The sequence below is a fragment of the Pelobates fuscus genome, chromosome 3 (genome assembly GCF_036172605.1).
Source record: "Pelobates fuscus isolate aPelFus1 chromosome 3, aPelFus1.pri, whole genome shotgun sequence".
NCBI lineage: Eukaryota > Metazoa > Chordata > Amphibia > Anura > Pelobatidae > Pelobates > Pelobates fuscus.
Genome location: NC_086319.1, coordinates 44,938,851 through 44,959,249, shown reverse-complemented (window position 1 = coordinate 44,959,249; position 20,399 = coordinate 44,938,851). Strand labels below are relative to the sequence as shown.

At 44.2% G+C, this 20,399-nt stretch overlaps 1 protein-coding gene across 1 annotated transcript in view; it reads right to left on the bottom strand.

The window, feature by feature from the left end:
- OSBPL8 (oxysterol binding protein like 8) overlaps window positions 1-20,399 on the bottom strand; it is a 246,460-nt gene that overhangs the window by 180,372 nt on the left and 45,689 nt on the right. The gene's annotated exons all lie outside the window — the stretch shown is intronic.

The following is a 20,399-nucleotide window of genomic DNA, read 5'->3' as shown; positions in this document are numbered from 1 at the left end:
TTAATCATATAAATCAGAAATCATACCACATTCCATATCAACATAAACACATTTGTAATCAGCTGGAACAATGAAGAGAAGGTTTGTTATGTAAGCCAAGGGTCTACAAAACAATAAAAATAAGATCAAGAGTAAATATTTTGAAAAAAAATTACCTAAATTAAGGAAGCATTTAAATATTTGTTGTAGTTGCAATTAAATTGTGCAGCAGCTCCATTCACAGTTTCTGAAACATGGAATGGCTCAAAGTACTGAAATACACATTCAAGCTCATCTCCCTCTGTACAGAATAGCACTGGCTGACAGTTACCTAGTCTGGACAGAGTTTCTTGCTCAGTAGGCAGTCCAATAAGGTCTGTTTTGTAATGCATGTTTTTGACGCACGTATACTGTGTTACACAAAGCAGTGGTTCTCAGCCTTTTTGGACCAAGGCACAGTACAATGTGAGAAAAAAAAGTTATAAATCACAAGTAGAGATGTCCCGAATAGTTCACCGGCGAATAGTTCCTGGCGAACATAGCTTGTTTGCATTCACCACGGCGGGCGAACATATGCGCTGTTCAGTCGGCCCCCTATTAGTCATCATTGAGTAAACTTTGACCCTGTACCTCACAGTCAGCAGACACATTCTAGCCAATCAGCAGCAGACCCTCCCTCGCTGACCCTCCCACCTCCTGGACAGCATCCATTTTAGATTCATTCGGAAGCTGCATTCTTAGTGAGAGGAGGACAGTGTAGCTGCTGCTGATTTAATAGGAAAATCGATAGCTAGGCTAGTGTATTCAGTGTCCACTACAGTCCTGAAGGACTCATCTGATCTCTGCTGTAAGGACAGCACCCCAAAAAGCAACATCAGTCTGCTTTTTTTTTTTCCTGTGTAATCTAATTGCAGTTGCCTGCCTGCCAGCGTGTGTGTCAGGCTCACAGCTTATACTGTGCCAACTTGCCCAGTGCCACCACTCATATCTGGTGTCACAATAGCTTGCATTTAAAAAAAAAACAAAAACTTTTTTGACTGTGAAATAATAGCAGTCAGTTTCCTTCACACGTGTGCGTTTCAGGGCCTGCCAGGGCACAGTGTCACACCAGTGCAACTCATATCTGGTGTAACAGTAGTGTACATTTAAAAAAAAAACTAGAAATTTGACTGAAATAATAGCAGTCAGTTTCCTTCACACGTGTGCGTTTCAGGGCCTGCCAGGGCACAGTGTCACACCAGGTGAAAGTAATCCTCCTCCTCCCACGACCACGCCGGCAAGGACAGGACGCTTTAAAGACGTGTTGTTGATAGGGGACATGCGGAGCTTTTTAAGTCCTACGCATCGCCACAGCCCTTCGGGGTCCACCCTCAGAGAACGACTCGACCGACAGGTAGCAGACTACCTCGCCTTAACTGCAGATATCGACACTCTGAGGAGCGATTAACTTCTTGACTGCTGGGTGTGCAGGCTTGACCTGTGGCCTGAGCTATCCCAATTTGCGATAGAACTTCTGGCCTGCCCCGCTTCAAGTGTCCTGTCAGAAAGGACCTTCAGTGCAGCAGGAGGTATTGTCACTGAGAAGAGAAGTCGCCTAGGTCAAAAAAGTCTAGATTACCTGACCTTTATTAAGATGAATGAGGGATGGATCCCGAAGGGACTGACAGTGGGCGATACATTCGACTAAAAAAGGCCTGATGAGGGGGACGTAACAGGGATTAAACTGATAAGAATAGTACTACTTAACACACAACTCCTATCTGGTGGCACATTAGATTGCACGCGCAGTGCCCCAAATTTGAAGTAGGAGGACCGACCAAGCATTTTTTTTCCATCTCCCGGTTCCTAAATTCGATGCCATATACACGTCCCCTGATAGGGGACGTAACAGGGATTAAACTGATAGGAATAGTACTACTTAACACACCTTATAATAACGCAGAGAGAGGCAACACAGAGAGAGGAGTCTGAAGAAGGAGTCAGAGGAGGAAGGTGGCTTTGAGGAGGGGGAAGACCAAACACAGCAGGCGTCCCAGGGGGCCTGTTTTCACCTTTTGGGGACCCGTGTTGTACGTGGCTGGGTAGAGGAAGAGACCTTCAATGACATCAGTGAGGACAAGGAACGGGACATGGCTATCTTGTTATCCAACCTTGTGCAAATGGGGAGTTTGCAGTTGTGCAAATGGACTGTTTGCGGTGCGTTAAACGGGGAGTTTGGTCTGTCACTGTGAAGCGGGCGTAACCCTTACACTACCTGATCGATACAACATCATACCTGATGTTTTAAAGCACGTTATTCCAAACAATTTAGGAATGTTAGGTGATTTATGCCCTTTATGGATTAAAACCAGACTCTGCATCAACTATGTAATTTTCCATGGGAGTTTTGCCATGGATCCCCCTCCGGCATGCCACAGTCCAGGTGTTAGTCCCCTTAAAACGTTTCCATCACTATTGTGGCCAGAAAGAGTCCCTGTGGGTTTTAAAATTCGCCTGCCTATTGAAGTCTATGGCGGTTCGCCCGTTCGCGAACATTTGCGGAAATTCGCGTTCGGAAAATTTTATGTTCGCGGCATCTCTAATCACGAGTGCTTTTTTGGATTTTATCTTTGTCAGCAGCTTATTAATCTCACATTTTCTTGAACGCTTACCTGAGCAATATGCATATTTACAGCCAAAATTTATTTCGCATTAAAATTGGAATTCCCCTATTGCAATTAATCCGCAATTTAAAAATTTTTTTAAAAAATAATCACAATTTTAACCTATTCCACTATCCCCTCTACAATTATTATTACAACAAACTCCATAGCGCTGTATAATAGGTGGATTAACAGACATTTAATTGCAACGAGACGAGCTGGATGCACAAGAACAGAGGCTGCTGAGGGTCCTACTCAAACTAGCTTTCATTCTAGGGGGAGTGAGGTTTGATGTATTTCACGTATGTGAAAAAGGTAGGTTGCTAGAATTGTTTACAATGAAAGGTTTGTTTATTGGGGAGAAGAAGCAGGGTGTGTTACCAAGGTGCGTGGAGGGAAATCTATTAACCGTTTAATTCACATGCTTTCCTAAAGAAAGGAGTTTTAATGATCTTTTGATGGAACGGAGTATGGGTGAGAGTCTAACGGAGCAGGTAAGGAGGGAGTTCCATAGGGAGGTGCAGCCTTAGAAAAGTCTTGGGCAGGTGGGCGTCAGAGGTGCGAGTAGGAACATAGAATAGATGCAGATCTTTGGCAGAGCGAAGGGGCCTGGAAGGGACATACTTGTGTATCATTGAGGATGGGTAGGAGATTTGTAAGCAAACACAAGGATTTTAAAATGAGCCCTATAACTTACTGGAAGACAGTGTAAGGACTGAAAGGGGGGAGGCATGGAAAGTGCGGCATGCAGAAAGCAGAGTCTCGTTGGCGCATGCACTATGAACTGTAAAAGGGCAAGTTGGGAACGCATGGGACCACTGAGAATCGGATTGCAGTGTTGAGGAACACCAACCTCTAGAATGCATTGAGGTTGGAGTCAACGCCGGCCAACAAAGGCTCCTAAGGCAGAAAGTACTGGCTTACTCAGTGAAAAGTGAAACTAAAAACAGACTTTCATACAGAACCATTTAAACGCATACATTTAAAAAGGAGCAAACGTGCTCCATCCTGATCTCATTATTTTTATTGCTTTTGGAAATTGGTGTATTATTCTATTAGGTTTAATGCTTTAAAAATAAATTTCCCAGAAGAATAATTTAGTAGCCAGGACTAAATGTTCTCATAAATGTGCAGCTCAAATCAAGTGTAATACTGTAAATATGGGATAGGATCTCATTTCACACAAGCCAGCTTTCCACCATTCATTAACTCTTTGAGAGCCACATACATTCTGACATACACAAGGATGAAACATTTCAATAGATTAGTGCCAGGACAGTTTAACCCCTTAAGGACAGATGACCGATATATTCCGTCATGATTCCCTTTTATTCTAGAAGTTGTGTCCTTAAGGGGTTAATAGAAACCTTTTATTTTTATTTTACAGGAAGCATCTATCCATTCCGTAATGTTATCTGTATATTGCACACTATAAACTCCGTGATGACATAACGTCATTGCAATAAAAGCCTAAGCTCACTCCCAAGAGGTCTATGAAATGGAACGAAGGTCTACCTACTATAACTTGCATACTAACAAGGGACAAAAGACAATAAAATGCACATTGTTCACCCAATTGACTCGTTCAGAACACAGCAGATCAGGTACTGGTTCCTAAACTAAAAACAGCAGATTTTAGTTATTTATCTACTTTTGTTTATTTTTTATTCTTTATTTCTTTGTAGTGCAGAGAGATACGTACAGGCTTGGTAAAAACATCGACAAGAGAATAGTAGGCATACTAAGATAACTTTTGATATGTCATAGTTGTTGCACTTTTTATAAAATGAAAATAAAACAAGTAAAGCTGAATCATTTGGGCAATGGTCATCTAATATGTAGGCAGGAGAAATAGGCACACCCGTTTGCTTAAAGGACCACTCTAGGCACCCAGACCACTTCAGCTTAATGAGGTGGTCTGGGTGCCAGCTCCTTCTAGGGTTAACCCATTTTTTCATAAACATAGCAGTTTCAGAGAAACTGCTATGTTTGTGAATGGGTTAAGCCTTCCCCCTATGTCCTCTAGTGGCTGTCTCATTGACAGCCGCTAGAGGCGCTTGCGTGCTTCTCACTGTGATTTTCACAGTGAGAGCACGCCAGCGTCCATAGGAAAGCATTGAGAATGCTTTCCTATGTGACCGGCTGAATGCGCGCGCAGCTCTTGCCGCGCGTGCGCATTCAGCCGACGGGGAGGAGAAGAGGCGGATCGGAGGAGGAGAGCAGGAGGAGATCTCTCCGCCCAGCGCTGGAAAAAGGTAAGTTTTTACCCCTTTCCCCTTTCCAGAGCCGGGCGGGAGTGGGTCCCTGAGGGTGGGGGCACCCTCAGGGCACTCTAGTGCCAGGAAAACAAGTATGTTTTCCTGGCACTAGAGTGGTCCTTTAAGTATTAGGTACATGGACATGTCTTTTAATAGACCCCTTATTGTTAGACATAACTTGTCATCTATTGTGTTGTGTGGTAATGAGGAGCCTTTGATTCTGTACAGTAGGTACAAAAAGACATCCCTTCCAAGTATAAAAATAAGGTGTAATGTGGTTAAGGCATATCTGTCTGATATAACATAACAAGTGCCCCGTAAAGTCATACTTAAGTATACGTTAAAGACTGGGGAAGCTTTGACATGCGACTGGATTCCAACAATGTATACTGTAATAATGATACCCTACGGGTACATATCACGATGCCCGTTATAAAGTAGAGCAACCCAATGGTCACTGACCTGTGATAGTACGTGACCTCTTAAAGGTGTAACCCCATGGGTACTTTTGTTCTTTTAAAATTAAGTGCATATATATATATATATATATATATATATATATATATATTTATACATATGACTTGGATTCAAACTATTATTAGCTCAACTATGATGTGACTAACCACTAAGTGCTATTTTTGCAAGGGACATGGCTTAGTTATTTCATGCATGTGTACTCTAAAATGTGCAGCGATTTAGCTTTTGACGTACTTTTTTCTTATACTGCTCAGTTCATATTATGCTTTGTATGTGTACATTTGAGCTAATAATGGATCTCCGTTCCACCAAAGCCAGTATTAACAGCAAAAAAAAATAAAAAACTACAGGATGTAACACAAACCTCTAAAATTAGATGTTCCTTTATTTGTTGCGTAAACAGAACAGGTGACGTTTTAGACTCTAGAGCAGGGGTAGGCAACCTTTTAGCAGCACTGTGCCGATATAGGATTGTGATGTCCCATAGCGTGCCGATCCTATTTTTTTAAATTGAGGTGTGTATGCTGCCGTATTCTGCTTGTGTTATTTTTACTGTAATTGCTTTGTATCGTTGTATTTGTGCGTATATGAGCTATTATATTGTATATGTTCAGGAGTAGTTTATGGTATCGTGTATGATACATATGAATGTGGGCTGTGTATGAGGGCTGCTTGTGGAATTGTTTGTGGATGGATATGTCACATTATGTGTTTGTTAGTGTGTGGGGGCTGTTTGGGGTATTGCATGTGAGAGGCTGCATGTGGGATTGTGTGCATGTATGTGGATTGTTAGTGGTGTTGCGTTTGTGGGGATTGTGTGTATGTTTGTGAGTGGGCTGTTCGTATTATTTGTATGAGGGGAGACTTATTCTGCAGGTCTGTGTATATCTAGCAGAGTGGGTGACTTCCCTGGGTTCCAGTGGAGACCAGGCTGGCCAGGTACAGGTCAAGGACAGGAGCTGCAACAGCAGCTGTGGGCTGCTCTACTACAGTGTGGATTCCCATTCACAAGTGCTGGGAGGAACTGATCTGAAATCACTTCCTCTACGTTCTGCAATGCATACATTGAGGATTTTCCTTCACCACCTTTTCGTATTAGCAGATATCTGAAGTTTCACTGAGACTCCTGATAGGCCAGACCCTGTTTGGCTCTAGCAGCCTTGAGTGCCGTGGAAAGACACCTCGAGTGCCGTGCATGGCACTAGTGCCGTAGGTTGCCTACCCCTGCTCTAGAGCAATGCTTTTGATAATCCTACTAACAAACGTGCAATGTGCATATTTATATTGTTACATCAAACCATGCAGGAAGGGAGAACTGAGCAGAATGCGAAACCAGGATATCACAAAAGTTAAGTCATAGCACAGTTTACCGATGGCAGCACACAAGCATCGCGAAATGGAGCCATCATGTCCAATGCAAAAATTGTTAGTTACAGTAATGTTGTGGTAGGATATAACAAAACACTATAGTCACAAGAACAACTACAGCAAATTGTATTTGTTCTGGTGAGTAGAATCATTACCTTCAGGCTTTTTGCTGTAAACACTGTCTTTTCAGAGAAAATGCAGTGTTTACATTACAGCCTAGTGATAACTTCACTGGCCATTCATTGGATGACTACTAGAGGTGCTTCCTGGGGCGGTGCTTCAGAATAAGCAGCACTGCTATTCAGTGTCTCCACCCTCTGCATGCAGACACTGAACTTTCAATTCATCTCTATTAGGATATACTGATTGGCCAGGGCTGTGTTTGACTTATTGCTGGCTCTGCTTCCGACCTGCCTCCTTGACAGTCTCAGCCAATCATATGTGGAAGCACTGTAATTAGCTCAGACCACCACTTCTGATTATGTCAGCAGACAGAGGCAGTTCAAAGGCAAACAGGGGCAGAGCCATGAGCTGCAGACTTGAATACAAGTAAGATTTTAGTATATTTAGGGAGGCAAGATGGGTTTAGGGGGGCTAGCTGGTGGTTTTAACACTATAGGATGAGGAATACAGGTTTGTGTTTCTGAACAGATAGTGCTCCTTTAACAAAATGTAAAATAACAAAACAAAAAGGAATCGGAGTGAGATAAAAAAAAATTAAAATCCCACAGTAATAAAGTGGCAGTTTACTTTCACTGACAGCGCCGAATCAGCCTGTCAGTTCAAATCAGGTTAGGTGAACTCTCTTAATAGGGATACAAATTGCCTGGAAAATTCTACGCTCGAGTATTTACCGGTAATTTAGCAGCGTTTTGATGATCTTTCATATAAATATCTAAAAGTAACTGGCAACTCAAACAGCCATCATATGAGCACGGCTTCATTAGTGTTGGAAATATTGACTGTAGGAAGCCACAAAAAATAAAAATTAAAAGTAAAGTTATATGCTCGTAGTCAACCTGCTATTGTGTCTCCTTCGACAGGTAAAAACTCTCAGTGAATCATGGTATTTTATTAACTGTCTGAAGGTTAATTGGGGTGGTCAATATTTGCCTTTCCTGCTGCTCCAGGACTGGCATATATTCACATACAAAAACTTTAAGCCTCAACGAAAGGATGCAAGCAGGTACCAGATAATACTTTAAATATTACAGTCCGTCAGACTACCAATGTCATACTAGATAAAGATTAAAAGGGGCATGCTAAGCACCATAACCACTGCATCTTACTGAAAGGATTAAGGTGCGTAGATTGGTTCTTTGAAAACTAAAAAAAAAACACCATGTTTTACACATTAGGGTCACATTGTTGCTCAATCCCAGAATCTACATTAACCTAAAAAAAAAAAAAAAAATGTTTTTTTAAAAACCTCAAGATTCAAGTTTTTAAACTATTAAATCAGGAAAATCTAACATGTCTGCACTGTGAAAAGGAAAAAAGTGCTCCATCATAAATCACAAGTACTTTATAATCAACTTGGGGCTAGACAGACACACACATTACCTATTCATAGCATATAAAATGTCTTTAAAGGGGGGGCGTGGCCTGACCGTGAAGCCGAGCGGACGCATGTAAGCTGAGCTCCCACCGACATTAGGCCCTAAAGCACACAATCGCTACCTAAAGAGCAAAAAACACCAAAAAACTCTGTGCAGCGGCATGGACAGAAGGCTGCAGCGGAAATCGAACAAGAAGCCGACAGAAGCGGGTACGTCCGTGGCAGACATGTTCGCGGCTTCCCGCGCGGCCCAGCCTGAGCAACAAGATGGCGGCCGGCACAGCCCTAAGACCACTTCGACGCCGGTGCGACCGGAGTCCCCACGGAGCCCCAGCTCACCGAAAGGGGACACCTCCCAGATCATCGCACAACTGCTGGAGGTGAAAACTTTCCTGGCAGGCGAGATCAACAGAACCACTGCGGAGGTAAAGGCCGAGATCGCGGCACTGGGGCACCGCACGACCATCCTGGAACAGAGACAGAAGACTACCGTCAGAGCACACAACGAGGTCACCAGCCAGGTAAATTACCTCACCATGAGGCTGCGGACAGCGGAAATCGCACTTGAATACCTAGCCAACCGCTCACGCCGAAATAATATTAGGCTGAGAGGCCTACCTGAAGGTGAAGGGGAGGGAAGCCTACAGGACATAGTAATGGCAATCTTAAAGCCCCTTGCACCAAGCATCCCTGAACACCAATGGCATCTTGATCGGGTGCATAGAGCCCTGGGCACCAGGAAAGCTGACACTAAACAACAGAGAGATATCATAATGCGGTTCCAAAACTTTCAGACAAAGGAAACTATAATGAAGCGCAGCAGAGAAGGCCCAGTCTCTTATAATGGGGCTAAAGTTCTCCTGTTCCAAGACCTGGCCCCAGAGACCCTCCAGAGGCGCAAGGAATGGCGGCCGATCACGGACTTACTCAGAAATCACAATATAAAATATGCTTGGGGACACCCATTTAAGCTCATGGCCTTCAAAAATGGAAGGCCGAAGACACTGGCGCCTGATGGGGACGCAACGGCCTTCCTCCAAACACTGGACATACAGGCCCCGCCGAACCTACAATGGCAGACCGCAAACCCGGACCTACAGCAGCTACCCAGAGAGTGGTACACAGTTGGGGAATAGAGAAGGCGACCCTCACTGCTGACTACTTATGCTCTTGCTCCCTGTCATCATGATCTACCCCACATGGACATGCAACCTCGGAAGGGTGAGGTACACAGGGATACCATGGACGACCAAGCCCCCCCCCCCCCCTAGATCACTCTTCTCTCTCCCCCCCCCCCCAAGTACCCCAACAATATTAGTAATATAAGATAAAACACAACAAAAAAAAAAAAAGGGAAAAATAAAAAAAGGGGACATTAACCTTAAACTGTATATAAATAGATAATTAAAAGAGATGGGAAAAAGATAAAAGGGAACCTATCTCCTCAGAGTAACCAACCCCACGACGGCAGGACATAATTCATTGTACAAAAAACGAATAACGAATATAAACAAAAATATAAAAAATACAAACTCATTCAAAATATTAAGATAGCCAACATGACTTTAACGGATACAGACAACTAACATTTAAAAAAAAAAAAAAAAATAAGAAAAAACAACAAACGAAAAAAAAAAAAAAAAAATGAGGACATAAAGAACAAAGAGACTATTAAAGGTTATGCCCCTGTCCAAGAACAAACTTTTAGCTAAAAAACTTACTAACTGAGGTAGAATACCCAGACAAGTGGCAGAGGTGATCCACAGCTAGCCTGGGAGAAAAAAAAAAAAAAAAAAACCAGAATACCACCTGGACACTTGATCCCAGACTGATTGGGGTGGGGAATGGGGCAAAAGGGAATTGTGTCACTAGACAGGGACTGCATGCATAACAGGGTTAAGAGGCTCACCACTCCTCTTCCAGACATAGGGAGACTCCTGGGTGTCGGGATGCCCAAAAGAACATTGCCCAACCATGTACGAGACGAACAGCGGAAAGTCCACAAGAGCAACACACAGACCGGCGGGCAGGACTACCAGGGCGCTGAGACAACCCCACAGCAGTGCTCATGCATTCACCACAGGGCCTAACGGACTAGTTGGTACGAGTTCGGGACCTTGTATCGGTGCACTGAACCCATTTTTTAGGGTGAGCAGCTCCGATGCAGACGCCCCACACGAGTCTGGCAAACGATAAGACCAGACGGTTTATCTTTCTACTATGTTTTTTGTACGTTACTTGTATTTGTTTCTGTAAATATGTGTATGTTAAAATGAATAACTTCTCTCTTTCCCTCCCCTCCCTTTCCCCCCTCATGGTGACCGGAGCGTCTCAGTCTAAGAGGTCAAGGCAACAAGGAATTGGGACACCCCAAAGACAACACCTTAGAATCAGCAGGAAAGCAACACCCGTAAGTCAATTCACACGCACGCAACCCAATCACCACCATGACCACACAAATTAATTCCCTGAATGTTAAAGGGTTGAACGCCCCCAAAAAACGCAGACTCCTATACAGGGAACTTAAACGACTAGGCCCAGACATAGCCTTTTTACAGGAAACCCACCTCCCAAAATCTCTAGGGTTTTCCCTCAAAGACCATATATACAACACAGGTTATGAAGCTAGAGCGCACTCCAAGCGCAACGGTGTTGCGATACTGATACACAAACGCTGCCCACTACGGGTCACAGAGGTCAACCAGGATACAGACGGGAGATACATTATACTATCCGGGACATTATATGCACACACCATACACCTGATAAATATATACGCACCTAACGAACCAACCAGGGATTTCTGGGACCAAATGAATGCAAAGTTACGGGCCCTACAACACGGCATGATCATAATGGGAGGCGACTTTAACGCTGCTCCGTGCCCAGCTACAGATAGGGGGACCATAAGGGGTCTACCACGCTCGCACGGCAGAGGGAGACAGGATAGACTGGTACATGACTTCATAAACTCATCGGGTCTGATAGACGCATGGAGAGCCCAACACCCAGGGGAGGTCGACTATACATTCTACTCAGCGCCCCACGACTCATATTCCCGCATAGACTATTTTCGAGTTAATGGCCAAACCATCCAAAGAACCACTAAGACATCAATAGGATCTATCACCTGGTCCGACCATGCTGACATTACCATAGAACTGGGCAGTCTGAGCACGGGAACCCAATGGAATTGGAAACTAAACACCTCCCTTCTACAAGACCCAGATATCAAAGAGACTATTCGCAAAGAGATAGTAGAATATTTCCAACTAAACACCACTCAGGACCTGACACCGGCCACCATATGGGCCGCTCATAAGTCGGTCATCAGGGGGGTCATGATCAGGGAGGCGACCAGAAAAAAGATACGAAAAACGACACATTTAAAATCCCTTTTACGTGACCTCCACACCCAAGAACAGAGACACAAAACAAACCCCACCCCCGAAGGACTCACAGCCCTACAAATTACCAGACGCCACATCAGAGAAACCCTACTAGATGACGTAGCTAAGGCAATGACCTGGTCCAAGAGAAATTTCTATGAACAAGCCAACAAAATGCACACGCTATTGGCGCGAACTCTCCGCCCGCGGCCAAAACGAAATCATATCACGGCAATTAGAGACCACGCAGGTCAGACAAAGACAGCACCCACCGACATAGCTCAAATATTCACAGAATTCTATAAAACTTTATACAACCACACACCCACAGACGCAGACAAGACCCCGCACATGCAGAACGAGATTAGGCAATATCTCCACAAACTTAACCTCCCGAAACTGACCCCCTCAATCACAGAAACCCTAGGGGAAGAATTCACAACAGACGAACTAGATAGAGCCATCACCCGACTTAAAGGACATAAAGCCCCGGGCCCAGACGGCTACGAGGGCAGCTATTATAAGACGTATAGGGAGGAACTGATACCCCACCTGCTAGGATGGTTCAACCACCTGATGCAGGGCGGACGCCCCGACCCAGATATGTCCACAGCCCACATTGTATTAATACCTAAACCGGGGAAGGACACATCATACCCAGAACATTACAGGCCCATATCATTGATCAACCATGACGTAAAACTATTAGCTAAGATACTAGCTGACAGACTGTCCCCACACATACATGAATTAGTTCATCCCGACCAAGTGGGATTCATCCCCGACCGCCAACTATTTGAAAATACCAGACGTAACATCCACCTAATATGGACGCAGACGACTTCACAAACCCCAACGCTCGTTCTCTCGACCCCGAAAAGGCGTTCGATAGAGTTAATTGGCTATACCTGTTTGAACTCTTACGACATCTCCAATTCCCAGAAACATATATAAAAACAATCCAAGCCATGTACACCGACGTCAAGGCACTCATACGGATCCCTGGCGCCAAGACATCCCCCATCACCCTGCATAACGGCACACGCCAAGGCTGCCCACTGTCGCCCCTCCTGTTCGTACTCACATTAGAACCCCTGCTACAAGCAATCAGATCAAACAGGGCCATAGAGGGAATCACAGTGGGCGACCAAACATATAAAGTCTCGGGATATGCAGACGATGTCCTTCTCACCCTTAGAAATCCAGGAAATTCAATGACGGCACTAGACAGAGACCTAACCGAATACGGAACCCTCTCAGGATATAAAGTCAACCTATCAAAATCCACTGCCCTCCCAATAGCCATGACAGCAAACGACACAATGCACATTAGGAACCACCACCACATACCACGATCAAGTATCTAGGGATACATCTGACGGCTGATCCCCGAAAGCTCTACGGAGCCAACTACACCCCCCTTATTAAGACCCTGGACGCGGACCTTGACAAATGGACAGATAAGCCCATATCTTGGATAGGGAGAGTACACACGATAAAAATGAATATACTCCCCAGGCTCCTCTTCCTCTTCCAAGCCCTCCCCATCCCCGTCACTAAAAAGGACCTGGCCCCATTACAGAGGGCAATCGGAGACTTTATATGGCAGCGCAAACGACACAGAGTGGCCCGCAACATACTATACAGACCCAAAGACGGAGGGGGGTTGGGGTTACCCCATCTTTACAACTACTACCTAGCGGCTCAATTGGCACAAGTGGCCATGTGGCATTCAACGCCGGGAAACCGCAGATGGGCAGACCTAGAAGCTGGCTTAACAGGAGCCGATTTGCCCCAATTCTACATATGGGTCCCAGAGAACACAGGGCTATCCTACGCACAGGCTGCCCAGCCATACTGAACTCCCTACGGGTATGGGACTCCACGGCCCTAAAATTCAAACTAACCACAGCCCCCTCCCCAATGATGCCCCTGTTTAGAAATAGAGCTTTCTTACCGGGAATGAGGGCCCAAGATTTTAAAAACATAGAAGAGGCAGGGCTACAGAGGGCGATACATTTATATGAAGGGAACCAAATGGTGACGTTTGAAAAGCTGACAGAAAGGACCAGATTAGGCCCCTCAGACTTCTTTAGATACATGCAAATTCGAGACTTCGCACAACATAAATTAGCAAAAACGGCAGCAACCACTGCACTCACAGGTTTCAAACGAATGTGCCTCAAAGAAAATCCGCCAAAGGGGCTTATAACACCTATGCACAAACAGCTCAGATTGGGGCAACCTCCCCTACACCACACAGTGGGAATCCGACCTCAATGAGACACTAGAGGGCACAGACTGGAGAGAAATATGGGAAGCGAACAAGGCTATCTCAATATGCGTCACCCAACAAGAGCAGGCCTACAAGACCATGCTGAGATGGTATACGACCCCGGCAAAACTATACCGCATGGGAAAAACCCCAGACGACCTGTGCTGGAGAGGGTGCGGACATAAGGGGACTTACATCCATATGTGGTGGGAATGCCCAAAAGCACGGGCTTATTGGAGAGATATAGGGAACCTACTGCAACAAGTATTCCACAGGCACATAACTATAGACCCATGGGTGTTCCTGCTTTCGAGAACTCTAGACGATTGGCCTAGGAAGCAACAAAAACTGCTTCATAAAATCACGTTAGCGGCCAGACTTACCATGGCGCAGGCATGGCTTCAACCAGAAATCCCCCAGGTGGCCGCAGTAATCCATAAAATAAAGGATATATGGGTTATGGACGACCTCACAGCACGAGTTAGAGGTAATATCAAAACCTACGAAAAAATCTGGGAAATGTGGATGGCTGGTGATTGGGGATCGTGAACAAACCATACTAGGACCACCCCACTGACACAAAGCCTAGAACCGACACCACACTAAACTGGTAAAAAGGGAACCACCTCCTACATGGCGCTCCGACTCTCACCATGAGAACCCGCTCCCACCCCCCCCCCAGACTATCCTCCCCCCCCCCCCCTCTGTTTATCCATAATGGAGAGGATGAGGGACAACAGACTAAGTCTACTCATCCACAACATCGAGAGGACATACTCATTAAGTATCCAGCCAATGCGCATTGTTTGATGTTACATGAGTGGATACCCCACACTCGGAGCACAGGTCTGGGCTACGAGGCTCGACCCTCCGGGCTGGATGCTACATGGTTTAATTAAGTTTACCTATGCACCTCTATATCGTGCACCGTTATTATGTTTTTCTTTTTGTCGTTCTCTTTCTTGAATATTTTCGTTTCTCACTGTACTACTCCTATGTACAATATACGTAATGTATAAATGTGACACCAATTAGCTAACACTAACAAACCTGAGAAAATATACCTAAACCGCGGACGCGGTATGTTCCAATGCAAATTGTACCCAAACCTATGTACTCAGTGGAACTTGTCATGTAACTTGTGTTGTGCTATAAACAGAAATATCACTGTCACTCCAAAAATAAAGAATTTGAAAAAAAATAAATAAAATGTCTTTAAAACGGCACTGTCATGCCGAATCCCGTTTTTGTTTTTGTTTTTGTTTTTTAACCCCCCTCCCGCCTCCACTACATCCAATTGACCCCCTAGTCACCCCCAATTGCCCCTAAGCCCCCCACATTACCTATTTTTATTCTTTATTTTCTGCCCCGATCTTTATTCAGGGCGCCGCCATCTTTGTGTGGGTAGGTGAAGTCCCTGTGGGACACGTCATCTGCCCACACTAGACAGACTGTGAGATTCCCGCACATGCCCAGTGAAACACCTGGACATGCAAACGGAAATTTCACCTATTCATTCATTCATCAGACAGACAAATGAATGAATAGAACAAATCAAACGAACAAACAAACACCGAATATCAGTGTTCGTTTGTTTGTTTGGTTTATTACAAGGAGGGAGCTACCGGCGTGCAGCTCCCTCCTTGTAATATGTAAAGACAGAAGCGGCAGGGAGCTGTGCTCCCCACCACTTCATAAGCCCCCCAGGTCCCCCCCTCACTCTATGGGGGTCAATATGATCCCCATAATAGCACAAGGGAGATTAAAATCTCCCCAATGCCCCTACTCGCTATACCGCGAGTAGGGGCATGTCTACTAAACAGTGAGCAGCCTGTAGCTGCTCACTGTAAAAAAAAAATGGTAATAGGGGGGGGGGGGGGGGAACCTACTGTCCTCGCCCCCAGGCCCCCACCCCTGGGCGGCGGGTGGGGGCCATAATGGTAATGAGGGGGGTAATTTTTATTTGAGTGGGGGGTGGGTGACTAGGGGCTTGGGGACCCCTAGTCACCTTGATGGGGGAGGGGGGGGAATTGACTTGGTGCCCCCACCCGCCGCCATGGGGTGGGGGCTGGGGGGAGGACAGTAGGTCCCCCCTTATTACCATTATGTCCCCCACCTGCTCACTGCTTACTAGACATGCCCCTACTCGCGGTATAGCGAGTAGGGGCATATTATTTACTAATACCAAGTCATTTTTACTTAGTGTTAGTAAATGTGGCTGAAAGACCAGTTCAGGTCTTTCAGCCTTTTAGTAGATAACTCCCTGATACCGTGGGAATTGGGGAGTTATCTACTAAGCGGCTGCAAGATGCAGCCACATCAATCAATAGGATCGGAGTTTCATTCATTAGAATGAAATTCCGATCCGAACAAAGTGCCAAATTGCGTTCTAAAACAAACATACTGTTCTCATTCAGTTAGAACGCAATTCGGCAGTTTCGTCTAAAATGACAGGAAGCATCGCGGGAACACAGAGGAAAGGTAAGGATTATGGGAAAATTGCTCTGACCAGCGGAAATGAAGCACACTTTGCTCCTCCGCTGGTCAGAGCTGGTCAAGCGGAGGAATCCTCCATAAGGCAAAGAGACCCTACTTTGTCTTATGATTTTAAAGAAAACTAAAGAAGACAGGAAGAAAAGAATAACAGATCCCGAGAGAGGGGGAGAAGAGGAAGAGATTGATGAAAGGTAAGTTCGGCATGACAGTGCCGCTTTAATGAGATCTAGAATAAACATATTCTGAAATCCCCATTGTGTTTAGTAACAGCTAATGTCTCGACACGCCTGAGCAATCAGACACACTATTAATGTGAAAATGTTTGAAATGTAAATTGTCACATTAGAAGAGGTCACAGAGTGATTAAAAGTATATATTAATATCTGTACCAAAATAACTAGAGATCATAAAGCATACTAATTAGAGAATTAGTTAAAACGGTTTCATGTTTTAGTATAAAACAGGTCATCATACTATCCGACTTGTTTTTTCCCCCCTTTTTTAACTTCTTTAATTAACGCCTCCCCCCCTCCCCCCCATTTGTTCCTCTCCTTTTTATATACCCACTCCTTTTAATATAAAGTGTGTTATAAGGAACAAACATAAACAAGCATTAACAAAAAAAAATACTAAAATAAAAAAATCTGAAGAAATGTGGTTCCAAGGGGTCTTCTGAAATGATTGACCTATTTTGACAGCCGCCATGCTGGCCATTGCTAGACGATGGAAGACAGCCCAGATCCCTTCCACTCTTGATGTACTATTTGATTTAACTTATAAATGGAACACATGGCTCATGTGAGACTTATGCTAGCAAAATGAACAAACCATAATCTACTGTTCTAAAAAGGTACATATCTAAGAAAAACATATTGAAAAAATAAAAAATAGAAGAAGAAATTATAGATCTATTTTTTAAAGCTCATTTGGGCAGGGCCCTCTTCACCTACTATTTCAGTAGGTTAACAATATTTTGTTAGAATTACATTTTTTTATTATTCACCAATTGTACGGGCTGTGGAATATGCTGGCACTGTATAAATAATTGTAATACATATATTGTGTTTCTTTAAAGGGGTACTACAGTGAAATGAAGTGGTTTGGGTATATAGATTGTGCTCCTGCAGTCTCCCTGCTCAATTCTCTGCCATATTGGATTTAAGCCACTTGATTTCTGCATTCCCAACCATAATTCCTTTGTTTGTCAGTCAATCACACAACCTTATTAAACAAGTTCTGAGAATTGTTTTTAAAGAGTTTAAATTTCCAAACCTTATGAGAGTGCGTTTATTTTTCATTTCTATGGTTTGACTTCATAAAACAACGCTGGACGTCCTCATGCTCTGCATGAGGACGACCAGCATCAGAGAAAACCCTATAGTAAAGGATTAAAGCAATGAAAGGCCTAAAAAGCACTTGAGGAGCATACACATCAGGTGTCCCCCCCATCGGGTGACGGAGGACGCACAGGAGCTGTTTAACTATGTTGGAGAGGGGCCGCGGTTGCTGAGGAACATATTGGTTCATGTTTGTATTCCTAACACAAACGTGTTCCTTAAAAGTGTTACTTTAAAATCAAATATTGAAAATTCCTGAACACAGATTTAACCTACACTAGGGTATTCTTCCATCACAATGACAGTGTTGCAACCCTAATGAAATTTGAAGTGCAGATTCAATTTACCGCTCAGAAAAGCTCATCTGTATACTTCAACAAAGAAACTAAAAGTCACAAGCAATTTGAAAATAGACCAGGGAAGAATATTACGCAGAAACACTATTATAAAGAAATGAAAAAAGAAAGAAGCAAAAATAAATATTGCCGGGCCCTATACAAAGCCATTTTACAGAATCCCTTGACACACACTCACAGACACACAAAGCCCACACAGAGGCAATCTGCAAAACACACAAACAGATACACATTCTCAGTTAGACCTATGCATTACCAAACATAGAGGCACTCATTGAGTCTAACACAGATACACACAAAGATTATTACGGTAGATATAAGCACACAGTAGGGGACTAAAAAAAAGTATTTCTAGTTCCATATTTTTTGGGTGCTGGTTGATACACCTTTCTATACAAGGCTGTGTGTGTGCTAGAAGCAAGTGATGTCTGACCACATCCTTCCAGTCCCAGTGCTGACTTGCAAGAGACCCGTCAAGACCAAGTTCTTTGGATTCTTCAGATTCCCAGATCAATGTACTTATTTCCACAACCAGACCACATAGCATTAAAGGGCACCCGGATACATAACCTGGAAACTTAAAGGGGACACTCCACTCCCAAAAGACAAATAACCATATACTGTGTTTTCCACTGAGCCTTGAGAGTACTAAATTGACTGCACTTAAAAATCTTTCCTTGGGTTTACAGTACTACCCTATGTATATTCTTCTTTGAGTTGTCTCATAGGGACTATTTACCCGATTTCAAGAAGGGGAGGGTCCCCTTACAGATCCCGCTGCTATCAGAACCAGAGCTAGGTCTTACACGGTCCTCATGTCCTTTAAGCATTTATCACTTTTGTAAAATATTTGACACTATTCTATATACTTTTTGTTTGATGGTATGAGTCATTGTTTAACTTTCATCAGTCTAATTTTTAAGGTACTTACATCATATTTATCAGTAGAAGCACTTTGTTCAAATTTAAGCAGTTCACTTATTTTTGTTTGTTGGATCAATACTTTTTGGGTGTGTTAGGGGGGGATTTCACACTTCAGTGTGGTAGCAGCAGCTTTGGACTGATTTAGAAATGAACACGAGTTGACATTTATGGTTTTATCATATGGCTACGCATTTTCTTTTTAATTTGTATTTTATTGGTGTTTTCACAGTGTAAAATACATCTGGTACATAATATAAGAAGTGATAACGTTCACATAATATAAGAAGTGATAAAGTTCACATATTAACTCTGGTACAATAAACAGTGAATAGGCGATATGTGGATTAGTGGCAGTCAAAGGTGCCCTGATTAGTTTTGACCGTACTGAGCCTTATGTATGTAGATAGGGGTATCCCTCGTTCGTTCTTTATGTGGCCCCACTATTGCCCACTGGTAAGTGTGACTCTGCCGTAGGTCATTAAGAGGGTTAGGCCACTGTTTATCTGTCTTCAAGTGTGTGCATAATTGGGAATGCTGGGCAGCTATTGTGTGTCTCACTATCTAGCATGATTCTGTGTCATATGTCGTTGAGAGGTGCTAGCTACTGCTTACTAGGCATCCAGTGGGTTTATAGATGGAAAGTGTTGGGCCACTATTGTGTGTCTCGCTATTTAGTTACTGGGAACTTCAAAGGGCCGCTATGTGTGTGGTGTTTCTACAGGTGGCGTGGTTTAACTAGGAGTCTAGCCTACTGGTTTAACGGGCGAACTCTGGTGGGTCCCTGTGTGTCTGTTCTCGGCTTCTGGACTGTCGCTGGGATATTCGTGCTCGATGTCAATTTCTGGAGGAAAGTCTCTTTGTTCTCTGGAGAGGAGAGGGTGAGTATGTCGTTTCCTTGTGTTACCAGGAGGGAGCCATCCACCCCCCACCGATATCTGATCCGCGCCTCTCTCAGCTGACGGGCCAATGGTGTTAGCGGTCTCTTGACTGCGAGGACTGCAAATGGGAGGTCCCCGTATATGGCAATATCACAGCCTTCGAAGTGCATGGTTCCCAGCTCTCTCGATTTGGCCATGATCGCAGATTGGATTGCGATGTCTTTGGTCGTGGCAATTACGTCTCTTGGGGCATCTGCTGGGGCAGCCGCGGATTTGCGGACCCGGAACGCTGACGTTAGTGTCTCTGGACTTGTGTGGCCCCCTATACCCAGTGAGGCTATGAAGCGTCAAAGGAAGGGCAGTGCTGTGTCCCCCTCAATATGTTTCGGAATTCCGCGGAGGCGGATGTTCTTCCGTCTGTGTCTGGACTCCATCACTAACTGCGACTTGGTAAGTTTTTTT